Genomic DNA, 25208 nt, shown 5'->3' with positions numbered 1-25208 from the left:
ACAACTCCGCACAACTAACCAGCAAGTGCACTGGGTCGTCCAAGTAATACCTTACGTGAGTAAGGGTCGATCCCACGAAGATTGTCAACTTGAAGTAAGCTATGATTATTTTGTAAATCTTAGTCAGGAGATTAATGATGAGAGTGATTGTATTTATGAAAAATAAATAACATGAAATAAATAGTACCTGTGATTCAGTAATGAGAAATAGGTTGAGGTTCCAGAGTGCTCTGTCATCTGAATCTCTGCTTTCCTACTGTCTTCTTCTTCAAACACGCATGGCTTCCTTCAATGGCAAGCTTTATGATCCTCTCGGATGAAAAATACCAGGTACGATCTCTGCACGGCTAATCAACTGTCAGATTTCTCGTCTCCGATGAAAAATACCATGTGCAGCTACCGCACGGCTAATCATCTGTTGGTTCCCACTAGCGTTGGAATAAGACCCTTGTCCTTTTGCACATTGTCACTGCACCAAACATTCGCAGGTTTGAAGCTCGTCACAGTCATTCCTTCTCGGATCCTACTCGGAATACCACATACAAGGTTTAGACTTTTCGGATCCCAGAAATTCTGCCCATGATTCTAGCCTATACCACGAAGATACTAATCTCACGGACTCGGTCTGTGTATTAGATATCCAAGAGATGCGCACTCAAGCTGTTACCCAATGACTACGTTGAGCTCAGATAGAATGGGAGTGGTTGTCAGGCACGTGTTCATAGAATTGAGAATAATGATGAGTGTCACAGATCATTACACTCTCCATATTGAAGTACGAATGAGTATCTTAGAATAGAATCAAGCATGATTGAATAGAAAATAGTAGTAATTGCATTAATCCATTGAAACACAGCAGAGCTCCTCACCCCCACCTATGGGGTTTAGAGACTCATGCCGTAGAAGATACAATATGAAGTGTAAAATGTCATGAGGTACCAAATGAATCTCTAAAAGTAGTTTTTATACTAGACTAGTAACTTAGGTTTACAGAAATTGAGTAACTAAGTGCAGATAGTGCAGAAATCCACTTCCGGGACCCACTTGGTGCATGTCTGGGCTGAGCTTTCAAGCTTTCACGTGCATATGCCCAAGGTTGGAGTTAAACGCCACCCTGGGTGCCAAAATGGACGTTTAACGCCAAGAATTATGCCAGTTCTGGCGTTTTACGCCAGAAAGTTTTAGGCTAGCTTTCAACGCCAGTTTGGGCTATCAAATCTCGAGAAAGTATAGACTATTATATATTTCTGGAAAGCCCAAGATGTCTACTTTCCAGCGCAACTGAGAGCGCGCCAATTGGGCTTCTGTAGCTCCATAAAATCCACTTCAAGTACAGGAGGGTCAGAATCCAACATACTAAAAATACCTGAAATTATAGAAAAACACACAAACTCATAGTAAAGTCCAGAAATGTAATTTTTGAATAAAAACTAATAAAAATATAATAAAAAGTAATTAAAACATACTAAAAACTATATAGAAACAATGCCAAAAATGGTATAAATTATCCGCTCATCAGCAGTTGAAGTCGCTAAGAAAAATGAAGGAAGGGAAGTCTTGACATCACCATAGAAACACTTAAACTCATTATGAATAGAAGCTGGTTAACAACAATAAATCATATAAGTTGTTTCATGAGAAATCCACCTGGAACATTATCTTAAAGAGTCTTCAAAGAAGCTAAGTACTCTCAACTTTGATATTAAAACTCTCAATTCTATGCGCATTTATCATCTTGTGGAACATCCATGCCTAGATATAGTATCTAAATATTATGTATATTGGAATGTTATTCTAAATTCATGCTGAAGATAGTAAAAAATTGAAAACCTTGGAATATTTTGAAATGCGGGGTTCACTAACCTCAAATACCACCAATGTTACATGTGTCTTATTTTGATCGGTATTCTTAAAAAAAATTAAACACCCTAAGCTACATTTTTACCAGTGCTACAATATGGAATTCTTTTGAATCTTCAATCACTTTGAAGTATCAAACACACAAGATATGGAGGTGTTCCTAATTTGTGAAGAAATATTAAGTGATGTTCCAAAAAAAGGCAATGACAGAAAAGAAAAGAGACGACTGAACATTTATTTTGGTCCTATCTATAACCTCCCCATCAAGAGAGAAAGGGCTGAATGAATGTTTTTCATCCATGAGGTGTTTAACTCACTCTTTTGAAAGAAATCAACAACTATGATGATTGTGGTTGATTATCTCTTGCAAAAATATTCATACAATAATTTGAAAAGGAAGGCATAAATACATGCATGATTATTCAAATATTTAAAACTTATGTGGTACACTTGAAGAGGTATCTAAAGGTGTTCCCTCCATCTCCATTAGGTGTTCTTAGAAAAAAAACTTATAGAATAGAGGTACTTATTGATGTAGATTTTACAATCCAAAAAATACTGGCAAGTGAACCGGGTCAAATCAAGTAATACCTCAGGTGAATGAGGGTTGATCCCACGAGGATTAACGAGTTAAGCAAACAAAATCAACCGATTAATATAGTCAGACTAGAAAATTAGGGTTTTGAAAGCTTTTGAACTCAAACAGAAATTGAATGAAGCAAACAAAGCAAACAGTGAGTATGAAAGTAATGTATAATTGAGAAAATTAAGGTTTCAGAGATGTTAGTCGTTCGAATCAACACTTTTCACTTTCTATTCTAATCATGCATGCAATGATTCTTTTATGGCAAATCATTAGTAATTAAACCCCAATCTCTTGGTGATTCAATTTCTCTTTAACCTAATTAAACACTAATCCCTTAGTCACTTAATCAAGAAAAGAGTTGAAGACGTCTACTGATTTATAAAATCACATAATTCATAAGAGTTTAACCTAGTTGATTTTATGTCACTTATCAATCCAGTTTCAAAACTTAAGAATTATGAGAATCAATTTTCAAGTTTAATTCAATTAATCAATTTTCTAAGAGATTAAGAAAATTCAAGTCAGAGAAGAATTATTTTTCAACATATTCAAACCCCTTGAGATAAAGAATGAAAACAGTTTCTTAAAAAGGAATCAATTGCATCAATTAGAAATAGAAAAGTCATAGAACTAACAGAGCTCCTAACCTTAACCGAGGAGAATTAGAAACTCACGCTTGTTCTTGAAAACTTAAAAAAAATAAAACTCAAAAGTGGCGAAGAGAAGAGGTTAGAGCCTTTTTCCCTTATATACTTACCTAAAAAGCTGAAAGATAAAAATTCAAACTTCTAAATCAAATTCAAAATTCAAACAGAATCAAATCTTTTCCTAATTATTTTCTACCGAGAAGATATCTTCCTTAATTGCTTGTGATATTTAATAACTGTCATCATTACTGGGCTTGTGATTGATCCTTCAAAGGGCTGAGAAGTTGAAGAACAGAAGGCCTTGGTTTTAGGTTCTGGAAGAGGTAGCAATGCCTACATAGTACTTGGCTCGTCCAAGTCATATGTGACATGGAGAATTGATCCTGGAATGTCTTCTGTGGGCTCACGTACAACGTGAAGTGGGCTACATTGTACGTGAGATCGTTAGCGTACTACATGAAAAGTGATAGTCACGCGTACGTGTGACATGGAAAATGTCCCCAACGTATTACGTGAAAGCTTCAACATACTATGTGAAATGATGGTCACACGTGCGCGCGCTGCATGTGTACACGTGACATGTAAAATGTGGGGGACGTAGTATGTGAAAGCCCCTGTCTCTCACTTTTTCTTCTTCCAAGGAACTTTCTGTAACTTTCAGGAAGCTTTCTATGTGTTTCTATTTTCCTTCTAAAACTTTATGTAATCAATAAATTTCAACTAATTAAAGTAATATCCATTCTAACCTTAAATTCATTGATTATCCATAGAAATTCTTTTTAAATCAATTAAAATAAAGAAGAAAAAATACTAATGATACAGACGCATCACATATATAAATCATAATCAACACACATGGAAGTGTTTTCTCTTTCTCGTCAAAGAAGCAATGAGAATAAAGTAAAGAAGTGTTCATTTGTAAGATGGCACAGAAAAGGTGTCACCCTAAAAATATTTACTTAGAAGATGTCCATTCAAAAAGGGTACTAATAATTTGAATAAAAATGTCCACTCATCTTCATGAGTTAGGTGTTCTTCAAAATTATGAGTACATACTAGAAAAGTATGTTTTAAAAAAGGAAAAAAGTGTATCTGTATATTGAAGTCCGCACATTGGATATCTTCTAAGCTAGCATGAATTCTTATGACAATTTTTCTTTTGAGTTACCAACATTACTTGGGGATAGCTATTGTTAATATAATCTCTAATTCGTCTACAATAAGAATTTTTTTCAACAACAAAAGTTCTCTTTATAGTAAAAAAAAGATTTTCACAACAAAAATATTCTATCCAAAGAAAGTTAGAACTTTTCTACAATCTTTCCCTAATATATATACTCATCTATATGAATTGTGTTCGATGCCATAAAAAATTATCATGTATGGGTAGAGTCTTTTAATCATGGTTATGGTCTAATTAAGTAAAGTCATGGGTAAGGGTGGAAACAGGCCAGGCTTTACTCTTCACAGGCCTGACCTGTCATGTAATTAATTGGCCTGAACCTGACCTACAGCCTGCTATATATAGACTTTTTTTAAAGTATTAAACGTGGCCTGTTATTTAGCCTGGCCTGACCTAAAGCCTGTTAAAAGATCTCATAATTTTTTTTTACAAAAATAAAAATATTATTTAAAAAAATCATTTTAATAAAAATATTTATATATAATATGTCATATTTAATATTTATAAGAATTTTTAAACTTTTAAAGTATTTAAAATATACAAAAGTATTTATAATAAAATATAATAAATTTAAAATATCTCATAATTTTATTAATAATAAAAATATTATTTATATATTTAATTATGTGTTAACAGGCCCAGGCAGGCCTGACAGGTCAATAAGGCTAATTAGTGAGCCTGAGCCTGGCCTATTAACGTATTAAGGCTTTTTCAAGAGCCTGAGCCTGTGTTTATTTTATAACAGGCTAGGCTAGGCCAAGCTAAACATAGGCCAGGCTACAGGCCTCTGGCATGCCGCCTGACCTTTTTTCACCCCTAGTCATGGGGTATCTATAAATTATACAAATACTTGCATGAATGCATACTATATATCACATTTGTCACTTCAAGTGTTCTTAAATATGTTTGTCGATGCGCAAAATCATGTTATACACGATCAACCTGCAAAGTTAGATAAGAAGATTGATCTACTTTTTCACTAGCCTATTGATAGAGGCTTTGAAAGAAATCTCAACATGAAAAAGAAGACGTTGTTGATGAACGAAATCAGAAAAGTAATCATTTATTACCTTCCTCAAGATGATCTTAATACTTCTCCTGAAGTGAACAATAATTTCAATTTTGAAATTCTATATCGTTATAAGAATGTTGCTTGGAAAATACCTCTACGAAGAACACCACCTCAAAGGATACTAACCCAAACTATAAAGAAAAAATTATAGAACACTCAAAGTCAATCTTTGCTCAATTCACAAAGTTACATATTTTTAAAAGTCTTCAACTATATATCAACAACTACAATGAATTAGAAGTGATCAACATTGGAGCACCTCAACACCCCAACCCTTTGAAATCAATGAATTCAAAAAATTTGAGAAGGACAAAGAACATTGCATGTTAAAGAAGCAATGATAAACCCATATTTCATGAGTTATTTTGGGCTTAGTTTGAGTGATTTATTCAATCCTTCACCCACTTATTCATATTAATTGCATGGTTTTACTTTCCCTTCCTTATTATGTGATGTATGTGAAAACATGTTTCCTAAGCTTTAATATTAATTATTTTAATTACTTTTATTTCCATTCGATGCCGTGATTAGTGTGTTGAGTAGTTTCAGATTTTCTAAGGCAGAATGACTTAAAGGATGGAAAAGAAAACATACAAAAATGGAAGGAAAGCACAAAACGGAGCTTCTGAAGAAACTGGCATCCACACGATCGCATGGACGAAGCGATCGCGTGCCAAGTGCGAATCAGTAGCGACGCGGCCGCATGACTGACGCGACGGCGCGCCTTAAGCAGAACGCACATGACGCGATCGCATGACTGACGCGACCGCGTGGCAAGGAAATACTCCGAATGACGCGACCGCGTGACCCACGCGGACGCGTGACAGAGGCTACGCACCAGAAATTGTAGAAAATGCTCAGAGCGAATTCTGAAGTCCTTTTTGGCCCAAATCCAAGTCCAAAAGGCATAGACCAGAGGTTATGAAGTGGGGGAATGCATCCATTCAGGGAGAGCTCACCAATTTTCACTTTCCATGATTTAGATTTAGTTTGAGAGAGGTTCTCTCCTCTCTCTCTTAGGATTAGGATTAGGATTTAGGACTTCTCTTAGTTTGTAAGAGTGACTCTCGATCCAGGTTTAATATTTACTTTAATGCTTTTATTTGTACCTATAAATGTTGCCAACTTGACTTATGAATCCTTCCCATGTTATGATTTGAATTAATGATTATTTGAGGTATTTTAGTTATTGATTGCTTTCTCCTTAATTTGTGTTACCATTGCTTCCCAGCTAAGGGCATTTTTATTCCAACAATTTTACTCTTTCCCTTTTTGGTCTTGGTTAAGAAATCAGTAACTCAACATTATTAAACTCAGCATAATTGATAATCGTTATCTTGCTAATTGAACTGAACTTCAATAATCCCAACTTTTTCTTAGGAAATAAATAGGATTCGAAGGTCAAACTAATTAGTCCCTTGACTTTCCTTTACTTTAGTAAAGGTTAACTAAGTGGAGTTTAGATTCAACTTTCATTATTGTTGAGAGAGATAACTAAGTTGGACTTCTAATTTCTCTTACCTTGCCAAAAGTTGCTTTACAGTGTTTATTTATTTCAATTGCCATCTACTTTACTTGTCATTTAAATCACTTGCTTCTCACCTTCTAAACCCCGATTACAACCTTTATAGCCAGTAATAAGAACATACTTCCTTGCAGTTCCTTGAGAAGACGACCCGAGGTTTGAATACTCGATTAACAATTTTTAAAGGGGATTGTTACTTGTGACACCCAAAACGTTTGCACGAAGGGGTTTTTGTTGGTTTAGAGACTATATCTACAACGCGACTGTTTTTATGAACTTCTTTACTGGCAAAAATCCTGATGTCAAAATGGCGCCGTTGCCGGGGAACTGCTAACATGTGCCTTATTATTGGTTATTGTAAATATTTTTCTTTTGCTTGTTTATTTATTTTTGTTTTTCCTTTTTATCTTTATTTGCTACCATGAACTCTCACCCCTCTCGCTTTGAGTTTGGTTCTAATTTTGTTGAAGGAAATAGAAGCTACAGCAGGAATGTGCATCAAGGTCAGACCAATCAAGGATGGATGGAGCCAAGAGGATCTAATCAACCCTTTAGGCAGCAACACCCTCCGAGATATCCTGGACAAAGACCATTCTACCGTGCATACCCAGCTGAAAGACATGGTGGACAACCTTGTAACTACCAACAAGCCCCACCCCATACATATAAACCATCCTTTCAACATAACCTCGAACCACCACACTCACAAGCTTCTCTTCACCATTCGCCACCATATGATCCTTCCTTACCCCAGTACCAATCCAATCACTCCCAACCACCACCACTTTCCTTTGTATCATGTCCAAGTCCGGCAACCCGAGAAGCAGAGGTTCGCCTAACGGAAACAGTAAATAAATTTCAAACAACCATTCGACAACTAGAGCAAGTAGTAATTCAATGGGTTTCTAGACGCTCAAATACACAAGGATCAGCTACAGCCCCATGTGAATAGTCTAACGAAGAGCGTAGCATGAAGGAGATACCAGAAACTCCAGTGGACAAGATAGAGAATGTATTCGTACTAGAACAAATAGAAGAAGCTGTCATTGTTCAAGAAGAAGAGTTGGTTGAAGATCTAGGAGATGCTGAACCTCCATGGGAATCCAGAACTGAGAAGAACTCCATCAAGGACGCCACAGTTAATGCTAAGGAGGATATTGTACAACCTCCAAGGCAAGTTGTTTATGAAGAATCAGACGGAATAACCCAGGACACAAATTCCCTTGATGATGATAGTTACAAGTCTAGCTCTCTTAGTAATGAACTTGCATCCGCAAGTGAATTCTCTGAGATTGAAGAATCTTCACCAAGTGAATATGAAGATGATGCGGAGGTAGATTTTTCTCAACCTCCAATCTATGACTCAAGTGATGAGGAAGACATAGAATACTTTGACCTGGACATAGATACAATTGTAGAACCCTGCAAGGAAGTGGAGGAATTTACAGAAGAGCACAAAGGAATGGAACTTACAGAACCACCGGAAATACCTACCCCCAAGGCCATTGCCACCTAATACAAGCTTCAAGTGGGTACAATCCTTAACCTTTAACTTTGCTTATTCACTTGAATATGGTTTGCTTGAAACAGATGGCCAGCTTAGAGCTCTTTGCGGCTTTAAGAGTAAGAGGGAACTGGCTCGTACTCAGAGTTGGTGCACAAGGTTCAATAAGGTTTCACGCTTCACCTCGAAGTACACGGATTGGTATCATGCTTCATTGCATGGATCACGGAGAACGTTTGGTCACCATGGTGAGATTCTACTTTTTAAACCACCCGGATGGAAACATATAGATCAAGACAGAGGCGGATTTAAAAACAAGGCTTGGGATCCTGGAATCTATTCTGACATTCGTCACCCCGGGAGCCTAAAACTTTGTTTGAAGCTGCTCAGAAGCTTTACATGCCTAGTTTGGGACCCCAGAGGCTATTGGCATTCCAAGCACTGGTGGAGATTTCTGGATGAATTTAAACACAAGCCACCATAACAGGAAGCCCTTCCAATGTCCAACTTAAGGACTTTAACCAAAAGTGCTCGGTGGGAGACAACCCACCATGGTATGATCGTTCCTTTTGCAATTTTAATTTTATTCCACTTTGTTTGTTTTTGAATTTTATTTTTATTTTATTAAACCTGGAATTATGCATAGCATTCACATTAAGCATTGCATCCTGCATTCAATTAAAAAAAAAGGGGATGCACGACGCGACCGCATGCCCTATGCGATCGCGTCACATGGCGAACTACACTTCCCACGCGACCGCGTCATCCACACGATCGCGTGACCCGGAGATCGGCGTAATTATCCAACGTCCAGAAAGTTAGGCTGGAATCGTGCGGCCCTTGTGCGTTTTACACAATTTGGCCCACGCGATCGCATGCCCCATGCGATCGCGTCACTTGCACAATACCAATCCCACGCGACCGCGTGAGCGACGTGATCACGTCACATGGATTGCACATCACCTTAGAAGGAGACAGAGAGTTATGCTGAAATGGTGCTGGAGTCGTGCGTTTAGCACAATTTTCAGTGACGCGATCGCGTGACCCGCGCGATCGCGTCATCCCCTCTTCCACCCCCTTTCATGCGATCGCGCGCCCCACGCGATCCCGTCACTACCATTTTCACCCCAACCACGCGACCGCGTGCCCCACGCGGCCGCGTGGATTCAAAAATATAACCCCTCAGCCACGCGAACCCTATTAGTCGCGTAGCCCCGCCCCAACCCTCTTCTCCCTCTCTGCCCCTCTTCTCTCAACCACCACCCAGCCACCATTGCCGCCGCGCCGACCACCACCCAGTTCATAATTAGGATAGATAGATATTGGTGCACGAAATTGTGATCTCCAGGCTCGAACAAATCCTGGTAATGGCTCCAAAGCTTGGTGCTCTGATCTTAATTCATGATTGTCACAACTTCGATACAACTAACCAGCAAGTACACTGGGTTGTCCAAGTAATACCTTACGTGAGTAAGGGTCGAATCCCACGGAGATTGTTGGTATGAAGCAAGCTATGGTCACCTTGTAAATCTCAGTCAGGCAGATATAAAGTGATAATGGTGTTTTCGAATATTATATAGTAAAATAGGGATAGAGATACTTATGTAAATCATTGGTAGGAATTTCAGATAAGCGAATGGAGATGCTTTTCGTTCCTCTGAACCTCTGCTTCCCTGCTATCTTCATCCAATCAGTCTTACTCCTTTCCATGGCTGGCTTTATGCAAGGGCATCACCGTTGTCAGTGGCTACATCCCCTCCTCTCAGTGAATAATATGCTCACGCACCCTGTCACGGCACGGCTATTCATCTGTCGGTTCTCGATCATGCTGGAATAGGATTCACCCTCCTTTTGCGTCTGTCACTAACGCCCAGCACTCGCGAGTTTGAAGCTCGTCACAGTCATTCAATCATTGAATCCTACTCAGAATACCACAGACAAGGTTTAGACCTTCCGGATTCTCTTGAATGCCGCCATCATTCTAGCTTACGCCACGAAGATTCTGGTTAGGAGATCTAAGAGATATTCATTCTAGCTTATTTCATGTAGAACAGAAGTGTTTGTCAGGCACGCGTTCATAAAGGAGAAGGATGATGAGCGTCACACATAATCATCACCTTCATCACGTTCTTGGGTGCGAATGGATATCTTAGAAGAGAAATAAGAAGAATTGAATAGAAAACAGTAGTACTTTGCATTGATCTTTGAGGAACAGCAGAGCTCCACACCTTAATCTATGGAGTGTAGAAACTCTACCGTTAAAAATACATAAGTGAAGGTCCAGGCATGGCCGAGATGGCCAGCCCCCTAAAACGTGATCAAAGGATCATAAGGTAATCCAAAGATGGTCAAAAAGACTAGTAAAAGGTCCTATTTATAATAAACTAGTCACTAGGGTTTACATGAGTAAGTAATTGATGCATAAATCCACTTCCGGGGCCCACTTGGTGTGTGTTTGGGCTGAGCTTAAGTGTAGCACGTGCAGAGGCCATTTGTGGAGTTGAACGCCAGTTTTTGTGCCAGTTTGGGCGTTCAACTCTGGTTTTGGATCCTTTTCTGGCGCTGGACGCCAGATTTGGGCAGAGAGCTGGTGTTGAACGCCAGTTTACGTCGTCTATTCTTGGCCAAAGTATGGACTATTATATATTGATGGAAAGCCCTGGATGTCTACTTTCCAACGCAATTGGAAGCGCGCCATTTCGAGTTCTGTAGCTCTAGAAAATCCACTTTGAGTGCAGGGAGGTCAGAATCCAACAGCATCAGCAGTCCTTTTTCAACCTCTGAATCTGATTTCTGCTCAAGTCCCTCAATTTCAGCCAGAAAATACCTGAAATCACAGAAAAACACACAAACTCATAGTAAAGTCCAGAAATGTGAATTTAACACAAAATCTATTAAAAACATCCCTAAAAGTAACCAGATTCTACTAAAAACATACTAAAAACAATGCCAAAAAGCGTATAAATTATCCGCTCATCACAACACCAAACTTAAATTGTTGCTTGTCCCCAAGCAACTGAAAATCAAGTAGGATAAAAAGAATAGAATATACTATAAATTCCAAACTATCAATGAAACATAGCTCCCATCATATGAGCGGGACTTATAGCTTTTTGCCTCTTGAATAGTTTTGGCATCTCACTTTATCCATTGAGTTTCAGAATGATTGGCATCTATAGGAACTTCAGATTTCGAATAGTGTTATTGACTCTCTTAGTTCAGCATGATGTTTCTTGAACACAGCTTTTTTATGAGTCTTGGCCGTGGCTCTAAGCATTTTGTTTTCCAGTATTACCACCGGATACATAATTGCCACAGACACATAATTGGGTGAACCTTTTCAGATTGTGACTTAGCCTTGCTAAAGTCCCCAATTAGAGGTGTCCAGGGTTCTTAAGCACACTCTTTGTTTTTGCTTTGGACCTTGACTTTAACCGCTCAGTCTCAAGTTTTCACTTGACACCTACACGCCACAAGCACATGGTTAGGGACAGCTTGGTTTAGCCGCTTAGACCAGGATTTTATTCCTTTAGGCCCTCCTATCCACTAATGCTCAAAGCCTTGGGATCCTTTTTATTTGCCCTTGCCTTTTGGTTTTAAGGGTTATTGGCTTTTTCTGCTTGCTTTTTCTTTCTATTTTTTTTTCTACATTTTTTTTTTCGCCTATTTTTTTTTTCTGCAAGCTTTGTTCTTTGCTGCTTTTTCTTGCTTCAAGAATCATTTTTTTTTTGATTTTTCAGATTATCAAATAACATGTCTCCTAGTCATCATTCTTTCAAGAGCCAACATATTTAACATTCTTAAACAACAACTTCAAAAGACATATGCACTGTTCAAGCATACATTCAGAAAACAAGAAGCATTGTCACCACATCAATATAATTAAGCTAAGTTCAAGGATAAATTCAAAACTCATGTACTTCTTGTTCTTTTGAATTAAAACAGTTTTTATTTTAAGAGAGGTGATGGATTCATAGGACATTCATAACTTTAAGACAGAGTTACTAACTACTAATGATCATGTAATGAAGACACAAACATAGATAAGCACATAACATAGAAAATGAAAAACAGAGAAAGTAAGAACAAGGAATGAGTCCACCTTAGTGATGTCCTTGAGCTCTTCTATGTCTCTTCCTTGCCTTGGCTGCTCCTCCTTCATTGCTTTTAGATCTTCTCTGATTTCATGAAGGATGATGGAGTGCTCTTGATGTTCCACCCTTAGTTGCTTCCAATAATTGTGTGGAAGAAAATGTATCCCCTGAGGTATCTCAGTGATCTCTTGATTTGCAGTCAAATGTTCTACCACTGAGCTATAGACCCTTGATGGAAGCTTTTGTCTTCCCTTTCCTCTTTCTAGAGGTTTCTCTGGCCTTAGGTGCCATCAATGGTTATGGAAAAAACAAAAAAGCTATGCTTTTACCACACCAAACTTAGAATGTTGCTCGCCCTCGAGCAAAAGAAGAAAGAATAGAAGAATAAGAAGAAGATATGGAGGAGATGGATGGGAGTGTGTATTCGGCCATATGGGTGGGATTGGGTGGGAGAGAGATGTTGAATTTTTGAAGGTAGTGGGTGTATGGATGTGAGTGGTAAATGGAAAAAAAAGAAGGGATGATCATGAATGGAAAGAGAGATGATGAGGTAGGTGGGGGTCCTGTGGGGTCCACAGATCCTGAGATGATCCTGTGGGGTCCACAGATCCTGAGGTTTCAAGGCATTTACATCCCTGCACCAATTTAGGCATGTAAAATGCCCTTGCACACAACTCTGGGCGTTCAGCGCCAGGTTAGTGCCCATTTTGGGCGTTCAACGCCCCTTTGCTGCCATTTCTGGCGTTGAACGCCAGAACCATGCTTGTTCTGGGCGTTCAGTGCCAGGATGCTCCCATTCTGGGCGTTCAGCGCCAGAACTATGCTCTGTTCTGGCGTTTGAACGCCAGACAGATGCTCCTCCAGGGTGTGATTTTTCTTCTGCTGTTTTTGATTCCGTTTTCAATTTTTTGTTTATTTTGTGACTCCACATGATCATGAACCTAAGAAAACATGAAAAACAAAAAAAAATAAGAATTAGATAAACATTGGGTTGCCTCCCAACAAGCGCTTCTTTAATGTCAATAGCTTGACAGAGGGCTCTCATGGAGCCTCACAGATGTGCAGAGCTTTGTTGAAACTTTCCAACACCAAACTTAGAGTTTGGATATGGGAGTTCAACACCAAACTTAGAGTTTGGTTGTGGCCTCCCAACAACAAACTTAGAGTTTGACTGTGGGGGCTCTGGTTGACTCTGCTTGGAGAGAAGCTTTTTCTGCTTCCTCTCCATGGTTGCAGAGGGAGATCCTTGAGTTTTAAACACAAGGGAGTCCTCATTCCATTGAAGGATTATTTCACCTCTGTCAACATTAATCACAGCTCTTGCTGTGGCCAGGAAAGGTCTTCCTAGGATGATGGATTCATCCTCTTCCTTTCCAGTATCCAAGACTATGAAATCAGCAGAGATGTAAAGGCCCTCAACCTTTACTAATACATCCTCTACTTGTCCATATGCCTGTTTTCTTGAGCTGTCTGCCATCTCTAGTGAGATTTTAGCAGCTTGCACCCCATAGATTCCCAGTTTCTCTATTACAGAGAGGGGCATGAGGTTTATTCCTGAACCAAGGTCACACAGAGCCTTAAAGATCATGGTGCCTATGGTACAGGGTATTATGAACTTTCCAGGATCCTGTCTCTTCTGAGGCAATGTCAGTTGATCCAGATCACTTAGTTCATTGACGAACAAGGGAGGTTCAACTTCCCAAGTATCAATGCCAAATAATTTGGCATTCAGCTTCATGATTGCACCAAGAAACTTGGCAGTTTGCTCTTCAGTAACATCCTCATTCTCTTCAGAAGAGGAATACTCATCAGAGCTCATGAAGGGCATAAGGAGGTTCAATGGAATCTCTATGGTCTCTAGATGAGTCTCAGATTCCTTTGGTTCCTCAGAGGGAAGCTCCTTATTGATCACTGGACGTCCCAGGAGGTCTTCCTCCTTGGGATTCACGTCCTCTCCTCTCCTCACAGGTTCGGCCATGGCGCTTATGTCAATGGCCTTGCACTCTCCTTTTGGGTTCTCTTCTGTATTGCTTGGGAGAGTACTAGGAGGGATTTCAGTGATCCTTTTACTCAGCTGGCCCACTTGTGCTTCCAGATTTCTAATGGAAGACCTTGTTTCATTCATGAAACTTACACTGGCCTTAGATAGATCAGAGACTAGATTTGCTAAATTAGAAGCATTTTGTTCAGAGTTCTCTGTCTGTTGCTGAGTTGATGATGGAAAAGGCTTGCTATTGCTAAACCTGTTTCTTCCACCATTATTAAAGCCTTGTTGGGGCTTTTGATCCTTCCATGAGAAATTTGGATGATTTCTCCATGTTGAGTTATAGGTGTTTCCATAAGGTTCACCTAAGTAATTCACCTCTGCTATTGCAGGGTTCTCAGGATCATAGGCTTCTTCTTCAGAAGATGCCTCTTGAGTACTGTTGGATGCAGCTTGCATTCCATGCAGACTCTGAGAAATCATATTGACTTGCTGAGTCAATATTTTGTTCTGAGCCAATATGGCATTCAGAGTATCAATCTCAAGAACTCCCTTCTTCATAGGCGTCCCATTACTCACAGGATTCCTTTCAGAAGTGTACATGAACTGGTTATTAGCAACCATGTCAATGAGTTCTTGAGCTTCTGCAGGCGTTTTCTTTAGGTGAATGGATCCACCTGCAGAAGTGTCCAGTGACATCTTTGATAGCTCAGACAGACCATCATAGAATATATCCAGGATGGTCCATTCTGAAAGCATGTCAGAAGGACACTTTTTGGTCAACTGTTTGTATCTTTCCCAAGCTTCATAGAGGGATTCACCTTCTTTCTGTCTGAAGGTTTGAACATCAGCTCTAAGCTTGCTCAGCTTTTGAGGAGGAAAGTACTTGGCTAAGAAAGCCGTGACCAGCTTATCCCAAGAGTTCAGGCTGTCTTTGGGTTGAGAATCCAACCATAATCTAGCTCTGTCTCTTACATCAAAGGGGAAAAGCATGAGCCTGTAGACTTCAGGATCTACTCCATTAGTCTTAACAGTATCACATATCTGCAAGAATTCAGTTAAGAACTGAAAAGGATCTTCAGATGGAAGTCCATGAAACTTGCAGTTCTGCTGCATCAGAGAAACTAATTGAGGTTTCAGCTCAAAGTTGTTTGCTCCAATGGCAGGAATGGAGATGCTTCTTCCATGTAAATTGGAATTAGGTGCAGTAAAGTCACCAAGCATCTTCCTTACATTATTATTATTTTCGGCTGCCATCTCCTCTGCCTGTTCGAAAATTTCTGAAAGGTTATCTTTAGATTGTTGTATTTTAGCTTCTCTTAATTTTCTCTTCAGAGTCCTTTCAGGTTCTGGATCTGCTTCCACAAGAATGTTCTTATCCTTGCTCCTGCTCATATGACAAAGAAGAAGGCACAGAAAAATAATAATAATGATAGAGATCCTTTATACCACAGTATAGGGATCCCTTTGTGAGTGGAAGAAAAGAGGGGGGGACAAAGAATGTGATGTAAAGGAAGAAGCACAACTGTACGGATGGAAGAGATGTGAGATGAGATGTTAGGATATGAATGAATAAATAGAATAGGATGGGGGAGGTATAATTTTCGAAAATTATTTTTGAAAAGGAGTTAGTGATTTTTGAAAATGGTTTTTGAAAAATGTTAGAAATTTTCGAATTTTTTTTTTTAAATTTAAAAATAAAAATAATTAGTTAATAAAAAAGAAATTTTTGAAAAAGAGGGAAGATATTTTCGAAAATTAGAGAGAGAGAGAGAGTTAGTTAGGTAGTTTTGAAAAAGTTAAGAAACAACCAAAAAGTTAGTTAGTTAGTTGAAACAAATTTGAAAAGATAAGAAGTTAGGAAGTTAGAAAAGATATTTTGAAAAGATATTTTTGAAAAAGATAAGATAAGAAGATATTTTTGAAAAGATATGATAGAAGTTAGTTTTTGAAAAAGATTTGAATTTTTAAAATCTCAATTAATGACTTGATTCATAAGAAATCACAAGATATGATTCTAGAACTTAAAGTTTGAATCTTTCTTAACAAGCAAGTAACAAACTTCAAATTTTTGAATCAAAACATTAATTGTTATTGTTATTTTCGAAAATATGGTATAAAAATAAGAAAAAGATTTTTGAAAAAGATTTGATTTTTGAAAAAGATTTTGAAAAAGATAAGATTTTCAAATTGAAAATTTGATTTGACTCATGAGAAACAATTTGATTTTAAAATTTTTTGAAAAAGTCAATCCAAATTTTCGAATTTGATGAGAGAAAAAGGGAAAGATATTTTTTTTATTTTTGAATTTTTATGATGAGAGAGAAAAACACAAAAAAAATGCAATGCATGAAATTTTTAGATCAAAACATGTGATGCATGCAAGAATGCTATGAATGTCAAGATGAACACCAAGAACACTATGAATGTCAAGATGAACATCATAGACACAATTTTGAAAAATTTTTTATTCAAAGAAAACATGCAAGACACCAAACTTAGAATTCTTTAATGCTTACGCACTAAGAATTCAAGAATGCATATGAAAAACACCAAAAGACACAAAACAAAAAATCATCAAGATCAAACAAGTAGACTTACCAAGAACAACTTGAAGATCATGAAGAACACTATGAATGCATGATATTTTCGAAAAAATGTAAGATGCATATGCAATTGACACCAAACTTATAACATGACTCAAGACTCAAACAAGAAACACAAAATATTTTTTTGCTTTCTATGATTTTCTAATTTTTTTGGATTTTTTTCGAAAATTTATTGAAAAAGGAAAATAAGGATTCCAAAATTTTTAATATGAATTCCAGGAATCTTGCATTCTTAGTCTAAAGCTTCAGTCCAGGAATTAGACATGGCTCACTAGCCAGCCAAGCTTTTCAAAGAAAGCTCCAGTCCAAAACACTAGACATGGCCAATGGCCAGCCAAGCTTCAGCATTTAACATCAGAGTATATTGATCTTGATAACAAATTGCTGCTCATCATTTACCAAGTATGTAACTTACCTCTGATAGTTTGGAAGCCTCAGTCCAAAAGAATTTAGACATGGCTTTACAGCCAGCCAGGCTTCACATGCTTCATGAAACACTAGAATTCATTCTTAAAAATTCTGAAAAAAAATATTTTATTTTTGAAAACATTTTTATTTTTTTCGAAAACAGATGAGAGATTTTTGAAAATATTTTTGAAAGATTTTTGAAAACAAAACGAAAAGAAAATTACCTAATCTGAGCAACAAGATGAACCGTCAGTTGTCCAAACTCAAACAATCCCCGGCAACGGCGCCAAAAACTTGGTGCACGAAATTGTGATCTCCAGGCTCGAACAAATCCTGGTAATGGCTCCAAAGCTTGGTGCTCTGATCTTAATTCATGATTGTCACAACTTCGATACAACTAACCAGCAAGTGCACTGGGTCGTCCAAGTAATACCTTATGTGAGTAAGGGTCGAATCCCACGGAGATTGTTGGTATGAAGCAAGCTATGGTCACCTTATAAATCTCAGTCAGGCAGATATAAAGTGATAATGGTGTTTTCGAATATTATATAGTAAAATAGGGATAGAGATACTTATGTAAATCATTGGTAGGAATTTCAGATAAGCGAATGGAGATGCTTTTCGTTCCTCTGAACCTCTGCTTCCCTGCTATCTTCATCCAATCAGTCTTACTCCTTTCCATGGCTGGCTTTATGCAAGGGCATCACCGTTGTCAGTGGCTACATCCCCTCCTCTCAGTGAATAATATGCTCACGCACCCTGTCACGGCACGGCTATTCATCTGTCGGTTCCCGATCATGCTGGAATAGGATTCACCCTCCTTTTGCGTCTGTCACTAACGCCCAGCACTCGCGAGTTTGAAGCTCGTCACAGTCATTCAATCATTGAATCCTACTCAGAATACCACAGACAAGGTTTAGACCTTCCGGATTCTCTTGAATGCCGCCATCATTCTAGCTTACGCCACGAAGATTCTGGTTAGGAGATCTAAGAGATATTCATTCTAGCTTATTTCATGTAGAACAGAAGTGTTTGTCAGGCACGCGTTCATAAAGGAGAAGGATGATGAGCGTCACACATAATCATCACCTTCATCACGTTCTTGGGTGCGAATGGATATCTTAGAAGAGAAATAAGAAGAATTGAATAGAAAACAGTAGTACTTTGCATTGATCTTTGAGGAACAGCAGAGCTCCACACCTTAATCTATGGAGTGTAGAAACTCTACCGTTAAAAATACATAAGTGAAGGTCCAGGCATGGCCGAGATGGCCAGCCCCCTAAAACGTGATCAAAGGATCATAAGGTAATCCAAAGATGGTCAAAAAGACTAGTAAAAGGTCCTATTTATAATAAACTAGTCACTAGGGTTTACATGAGTAAGTAATTGATGCATAAATCCACTTCTGGGGCCCACTTGGTGTGTGTTTGGGCTGAGCTTAAGTGTAGCACGTGCAGAGGCCATTTGTGGAGTTGAACGCCAGTTTTTGTGCCAGTTTGGGCGTTCAACTCTGGTTTTGGATCCTTTTCTGGCGCTGGACGCCAGATTTGGGCAGAGAGCTGGCGTTGAACGCCAGTTTACGTCGTCTATTCTTGGCCAAAGTATGGACTATTATATATTGCTGAAAAGCCCTGGATGTCTACTTTCGAACGAAATTGGAAGCGCGACATTTCGAGTTCTGTAGCTCCAGAAAATCCACTTTGAGTGCAGGGAGGTCAGAATCCAACAGCATCAGCAGTCCTTTTTCAACCTCTGAATCTGATTTCTGCTCAAGTCCCTCAATTTCAGCCAGAAAATACCTGAAATCACAGAAAAACACACAAACTCATAGTAAAGTCCAGAAATGTGAATTTAATACAAAATCTATTAAAAACATCCCTAAAAGTAACCAGATTCTACTAAAAACATACTAAAAACAATGCCAAAAAGCGTATAAATTATCCGCTCATCAAATATGCATGCTGTAGTGGATTTTTAGGTTGTTAGGTAGATTAGGCTGTGGTTAGTGGATCTAGGTCTGTTTACTTGCACTGTTCATGTTTCTGTTTTATCAAAATTGGATTTCTGTTGTTCCTGTGACCTTCATATGCTGTGATTTCTTGCATTTGCTGCTTGTTACTCTGAATTTTTCTGTTTCTATTAATTATAGGTAACTGCAGCAAGTTTTTTTAATTCATATGAACTGCCTTGTTTGCTGTTTATTTTCCGGGACAATCCAACTTTAGCCGGAATGCTGCCCAAATTTTTTGTGAATTATTTTCATTCATGTTTTGGTTTGGCAATCTGAACTCTGTTGTCCTCTGCTTTACCCAAACCGTTTCATGAATGCTATGACAGACTTTCTTATCCTCTTTGATTTCCTGGTTTATCAACTGTATTTGTGATATTCTGATTCCAGTTCTTGCTTTCTTTATATCTATTAGAATCAACATCACCCTGTTTTCCTTGTTTGGTTGTGAGTTAATTCTAGCCATAATTGTGAATCCTTGTTATATGGAATATTTTCTTTATGCCACTTACCTTAAAACCACATTTTATTGACTCACTAATTTTAATTTACTAACTTCTTTTTCAAATTCTAACCATACTAACCTTTCAAAGTCTCTTTTCTGATTTTTCACTTTCCTCTAACTTTCTAACCATGGCATAATGACTATTTTTCTATAGGGGTGGCAGGAGTACCCGAACCCGCGGGTACCCGAGCCGCCCCGACCCGGTCGGAGCGGGTTAAAACACGACCCGGAGCGGGGCGGGTTTTGGTCGGGGCGGGGCGGGTTTTGGTCGGGGTCAGGGTAAACCCGCCCCTACCCGCCCCGGAGTGCATAGTATATATACACAATTTCAATTTTAGGGTTTCTCTTTCTCAGTTCTCACAGCCGCAACCCTAACAGTTTCACTCCTTGTGACCTTGTCTCTTTCATGTTTGAGGCTTTGTGCCCCCATTCCCCCAACCCTAACAGAGAAAGGTCACCCGTCACCTCTTCCTCTTCAGCCGCAACCCTCTTCCTCTCCTGCCGAGCCAATCACCGCCGCGACAACACCTTCCTCCGAGCCCCTCGCCCACTTCCTCTTCCTCTTCAGCCGCAACCCTCTTCCTCTCCCGCCGAGCCTCTCACCGCCGCGATGCTACCATCCTCCGAACCCATCGCTGAGTCTTCATCTGCTGAACAGTGAACCCTCGCTGTGTCACTGTGCTGCCGTCCTGCACTACCGAACCTCTACGCTGCCCTCTTTGTTACCGTCTTCCTCCTCTAGTAACTGGTAAGTTGCCCCTTTCTCTATCTCATGCTCTCTCTGCTGCCATATCTTAAAGCTTGAGTGCATTAATATTGTCATATCTTAGTGAGGTTATGTAACTATGTTTCTGTTCAAGTCTAGCATCACATGTATGTTCATTTGCAGGAACAATTTTAGTTTATGGGGCAGATTTTGTCATAGGATTAACTGTTCAAAAGAATAAACACTGTTTGGAGAAAATTGAGATCTTAAACTTCCTTTATTTTTTGTACTGAAAATTGAATACGAAGGGAAGACATTTTTTCTATCTCTGAATCTTTATATTTGTGTCCTATTTTAGTTACCAAACACAGCCTTGATGAATTCATCCTTGATTCACACTGCATTATAACCATTAATTCATGCTGGGTTAGTGTGTGGTTTTATTGAGTGAATTAGAGTATTATTCTTCTTTTTCATTCCTTTGAAGTCATATATTCAACTTGTGCAGAATACTTTGAAGTCATATATTCTTCTTGTATTATTGATATTAATTGAACTTTCAATTTGATAACAAACATATTCATCCTTGATTTTTAATGTTTTAGCTGAGTATGCTATTCTTTATAAACAAGATGGGCTTACCGTTGGCCATGCGATCATGCTCGGTGCGGATCTTTTGAGCAAAGCTGCTGCACTTGAAGCATTGCATGCTTATCCCGATATGATTTTCTAAATGCTGCCACTGATTAGTGGCATTTGTGTTTTCTAAAGGAACATATTTACTAAAATGTTGTGTTCTTAATTGTTATTGAGAATGATGTTGTTGAAAGTTGAAACATGAGTCTTAGCAATATACAAGTTATGTTAGCATTTTCATTGTCCTTTATGGTTGATGAAATGTTTAAAACTTACATATATTTTTCCTCTGCTGAACTTAAATGTGGAGGACTGGTAAAATTTAGGCGGTTTGCAAATTGGAGGGAGAATAAATTCGAACAATTATTTGAGTTACATCGAGGAAGGAGCAAGCCACGTCATTGTCACATCTTTAAGTTCTTCTTTAAGTTTTTCCACCTTTTAATTGCCATTAACTTTCATCCATTGAGAAAGCATTTGTATTAACTCTCTCAACCAATTATGTTATTCAAGAATGCCACTTATGTGTTATTTTTCAATGGAAATAATTTAGCCATATTGTGTTTAATTGATTTCTCTCTTTATAGTATGTGTTCAACAATGGTCAAATGGATCTCAAAAGACTAAAAGATCTTGTTAGAATTGTTGGAAAAGAGAGACTTGTGTTGGACTAGGTGATGTGAACATGATTCAGTTTGCCAATTCTTAAATTTTGTTTTGTGCTTTTTTAATTGTTTTTTTTCAGGTTTGAATTTTAGGTTTGAATCTTGATCTTCAAAACTTTAATGATGATGAAGATGTGGAAAGTGATCAAGAATAAGGATTGAAGACTTTTTTATATTTTAATGATGTAATTTCTTTATGTTTGTATTTTAATTTAGTTATTTGACATTCTATGAACTCTTTTTTAATTTTAAGTTATTTGACATTGTATGAATCTTATGTTTGTATTTTAATTCAGTTATGAATTTTAAGTTTGTATCTTGATTTATATATGAATGTGTAAAATTTAAAATGTCATTTACTTTCTATAGGGGCGGGTAGGGGCGGGGCGGGTACCCGTGGGGCGGGTTAGGGTAGAGTAGCCTACTACCCGCGGGTAGGGATGAGGCGGGTAGTAGTAAGGTACAAGGACGGCGGGGCGGGGTCGAGTAGGGCAAGAACCCGCCCCTACCCGCCCCACTGCCATCCCTATTTTTCTATTTACCTTGGATTCTGATAAATTTTGGATTGTAAATTCTTCCTTTCAAACTTTTAAACTACTATACAATCCTTAATACACTATTACTTAACTCATTTACCTATTTCCAATTCTCTTTTGTCGCTTTGATTTTTCTTTGTTTATTTGCCTATTTGCTTCCCTATTTTTATCCATATCCTGGTTTTCCATTTTTCAGGATGTCTGCCTCACAGAGGAAAGGTAAAGGCAAGGCTACTGGCAAGCGCAAGAGAGGAGATTCCTCCCAGTCCATCATTGTCCTCATGCATGATTCCTCATGGCGGGAGAAGAACTTTACACAGCAGGAAAAAGCTGACCAGTTGCTCCCTACAAATGATCCAATAAAATTTGCAAACTGGTACTGTGAGCTGAAGTATCCGGCTTTTGCAAACTCCAGGAATCTATACCTGGAGAGAACTCTGAAGATTCCAGAAGCACTCCAGCAGTACACCACTGAGCAAATCAAGCAAAGAGGCTGGTTCTTTCTGGAGAGAACATTGACAGAGGTCAATGCATCTTGGGTCCGGGAATTCTACTACAACTACTACATCACCACCCTAGATGCAGTGAACCTGAGAAGAAAACAAATTCTAGTCACTGAGGAGGCCTTAGAGGACATTCTCCAGCTCCCAGCCAAGTCCGATCAGCCTGATGGTTATTCAAAGGCTGAGGAGGACATGCGCCAGATGCAGTTTGATTGGGATGCTGTAAAGGCACGGATAGCTCTCGACCCGACTGTTCCTTGGGAGATGGGTCAGGACACCACCATGCCTAGAGGGATCAAGAGGGCGTACTTAAATGATGAGGCTCGGTTATGGCACCAGATCTTGAGTAATTATGTGATGCCGAGTACTCACGAGACGGAGATCCCAGCTGCTATGATCACCCTTCTATGGTGTTGATGGGATATTTTCGTGGAAAAATGAATTTCTCCAAAACACCCAAACTTAACCGGCAAGTGCACCGGGTCGCATCAAGTAATAATAACTCACGGGAGTGAGGTCGATCCCACAGGGATTGAAGGATTGAGCAATTTTAGTTTAGTGGTTGATTTAGTCAAGCGAATCAAGATTTGGTTGAGAAATTTGTGATTTGCAGAATTTAAATTGCATAGAAAGTAAAGGGAATGGGTAATTGGCATGAAATTAAAGAGAACAGGAATTAAAGTGCTGAATCTTAAAGAACAAGAAATTAAATGGCAGAAACTTAGAACGCAAGAAATGTAAATTGCAAAATCTTAAAGTGCAAGAAATGTAAATGGCTTGAATTGTAAAGGGAATGGGGAGTTGGATTTGCAGAAATTAAACAAGGAAATGAAAAATTGCAACAAACAGAGAAGTAAAGGATGTCTTGAATCAAACTGGATCTTAAAACAGAAATGTAAATAAGCATGAAAACAGTAAACAGGGAATGGGAAATGGGAAATCCGGATCTCAGGACCCAAGAGACTAGAAAACCAAGTCTAGATCTCAATGCCTTCCTAGATCCAACAAGCACAATTGCAAAGGAAATTGTAAATTTCAAAGAAAGTAGATGAAGAAGCAAGTAACCGAAACTGAAATTCAATTAAGCAGAAAATTAAACAAGATCCCAAGGTGAGATTGAAACAGAATTTCTTCAATTCTCCACCCAAGATCCAAGACAAGAAAAGTAAAGAGTGCTGGGCAGGAACAAGGAAGAAGAGAGATCAATTCTCCTCCCAAATTCTCTTGAATTAAAACAACAATGCTAAGAAAAATAAAAGTGAGCTCTAAGCAAACCGAAAAGAAAGCTATTCTGAAAAACTAAAAGGGAAGCTCCCTGAAAACTAAAAAGAGAAGCTCCTCTAAAACTTAAATCCTATGCTATTTATACACTTTCTTCAAATGGTCTTCAAGCCTTCAATTGGGCCTTTGCTCTTGATGGAATTGGGTTAATAGAGGCCTTGGTTGATTGCTCTTGGAGTTTGGAGAAGAACCGAATTGAACCGGGTTGGAATCATGAAAGTTTGAGTAAAAGTTGGAGTAAAAGTTAGGGGCTAACTTTTGCTCCAACTTTTCACATCAGCACCCTTGTTTTGCTGATACCAACGTTGGGGCAAAAGTTAGGGGTCTAACTTTTGCTCCAACGTTGGCCTCCCCTTGGTTATTCATGGCGCCAACGTTAGCCAAAAAGTTAGGGGCTAACGTTGGCGCAAACTTTTGCTAGTCCAGGGAGTGTTTTTCATGCGCCAACGTTAGCCAAAAAGTTAGGGGCTAACGTTGGCGCAAACTTTTGCTCATCCAGGGGTGTTTTTCATGCCAAAAGTTGGCCAAAAAGTTAGGGGCTAACTTTTGCTCCAGCTTTTGCCCAAAAGTTAGCCAAAAAGTTAGGGGCTAACTTTTGGTCCAGCTTTTTGCTTCCTGGTTCATTTTTAATTAATCCAAAAGTTTGAGCTAAAGTTTGAGGCAAACTTTTGCTCAAACTTTTTGTTCTCTCTTCCTCCTAGCCATTCCTTCTTGCATCAACCTTTCTCCAAGCTTTCTTCACCTATCATTAATTAACCAAACACATCAAAGCTATGCTCAAAATCATGAGATATTCATTCTTTCATAATATGTGACAATTATAGCATAAAACCTCATGAAATAGCATGAATTCATACATGGTTGATTAAGTCAAAGGAAATATGAAAATCTACCCA

The 25208-nt window shown here is 38.6% G+C and overlaps 1 non-coding gene across 1 annotated transcript; it reads left to right on the top strand.

The window, feature by feature from the left end:
• Window positions 1-15208: 15208 nt before the first annotated feature.
• Window positions 15209-15316, top strand: LOC112738858 (small nucleolar RNA R71). The gene has a single exon (XR_003169811.1). It is a non-coding gene; the product is annotated as a small nucleolar RNA R71 (small nucleolar RNA).
• The last annotated feature ends 9892 nt before the right edge of the window (window positions 15317-25208 follow it).

The sequence above is a fragment of the Arachis hypogaea genome, chromosome 13 (assembly GCF_003086295.3).
Source record: "Arachis hypogaea cultivar Tifrunner chromosome 13, arahy.Tifrunner.gnm2.J5K5, whole genome shotgun sequence".
In the NCBI taxonomy this organism is placed as follows: Eukaryota; Viridiplantae; Streptophyta; class Magnoliopsida; order Fabales; family Fabaceae; genus Arachis; species Arachis hypogaea.
The sequence above is the reverse complement of the archived record's forward strand: the minus strand, read 5'-3'. Positions and strand labels throughout refer to the sequence as shown.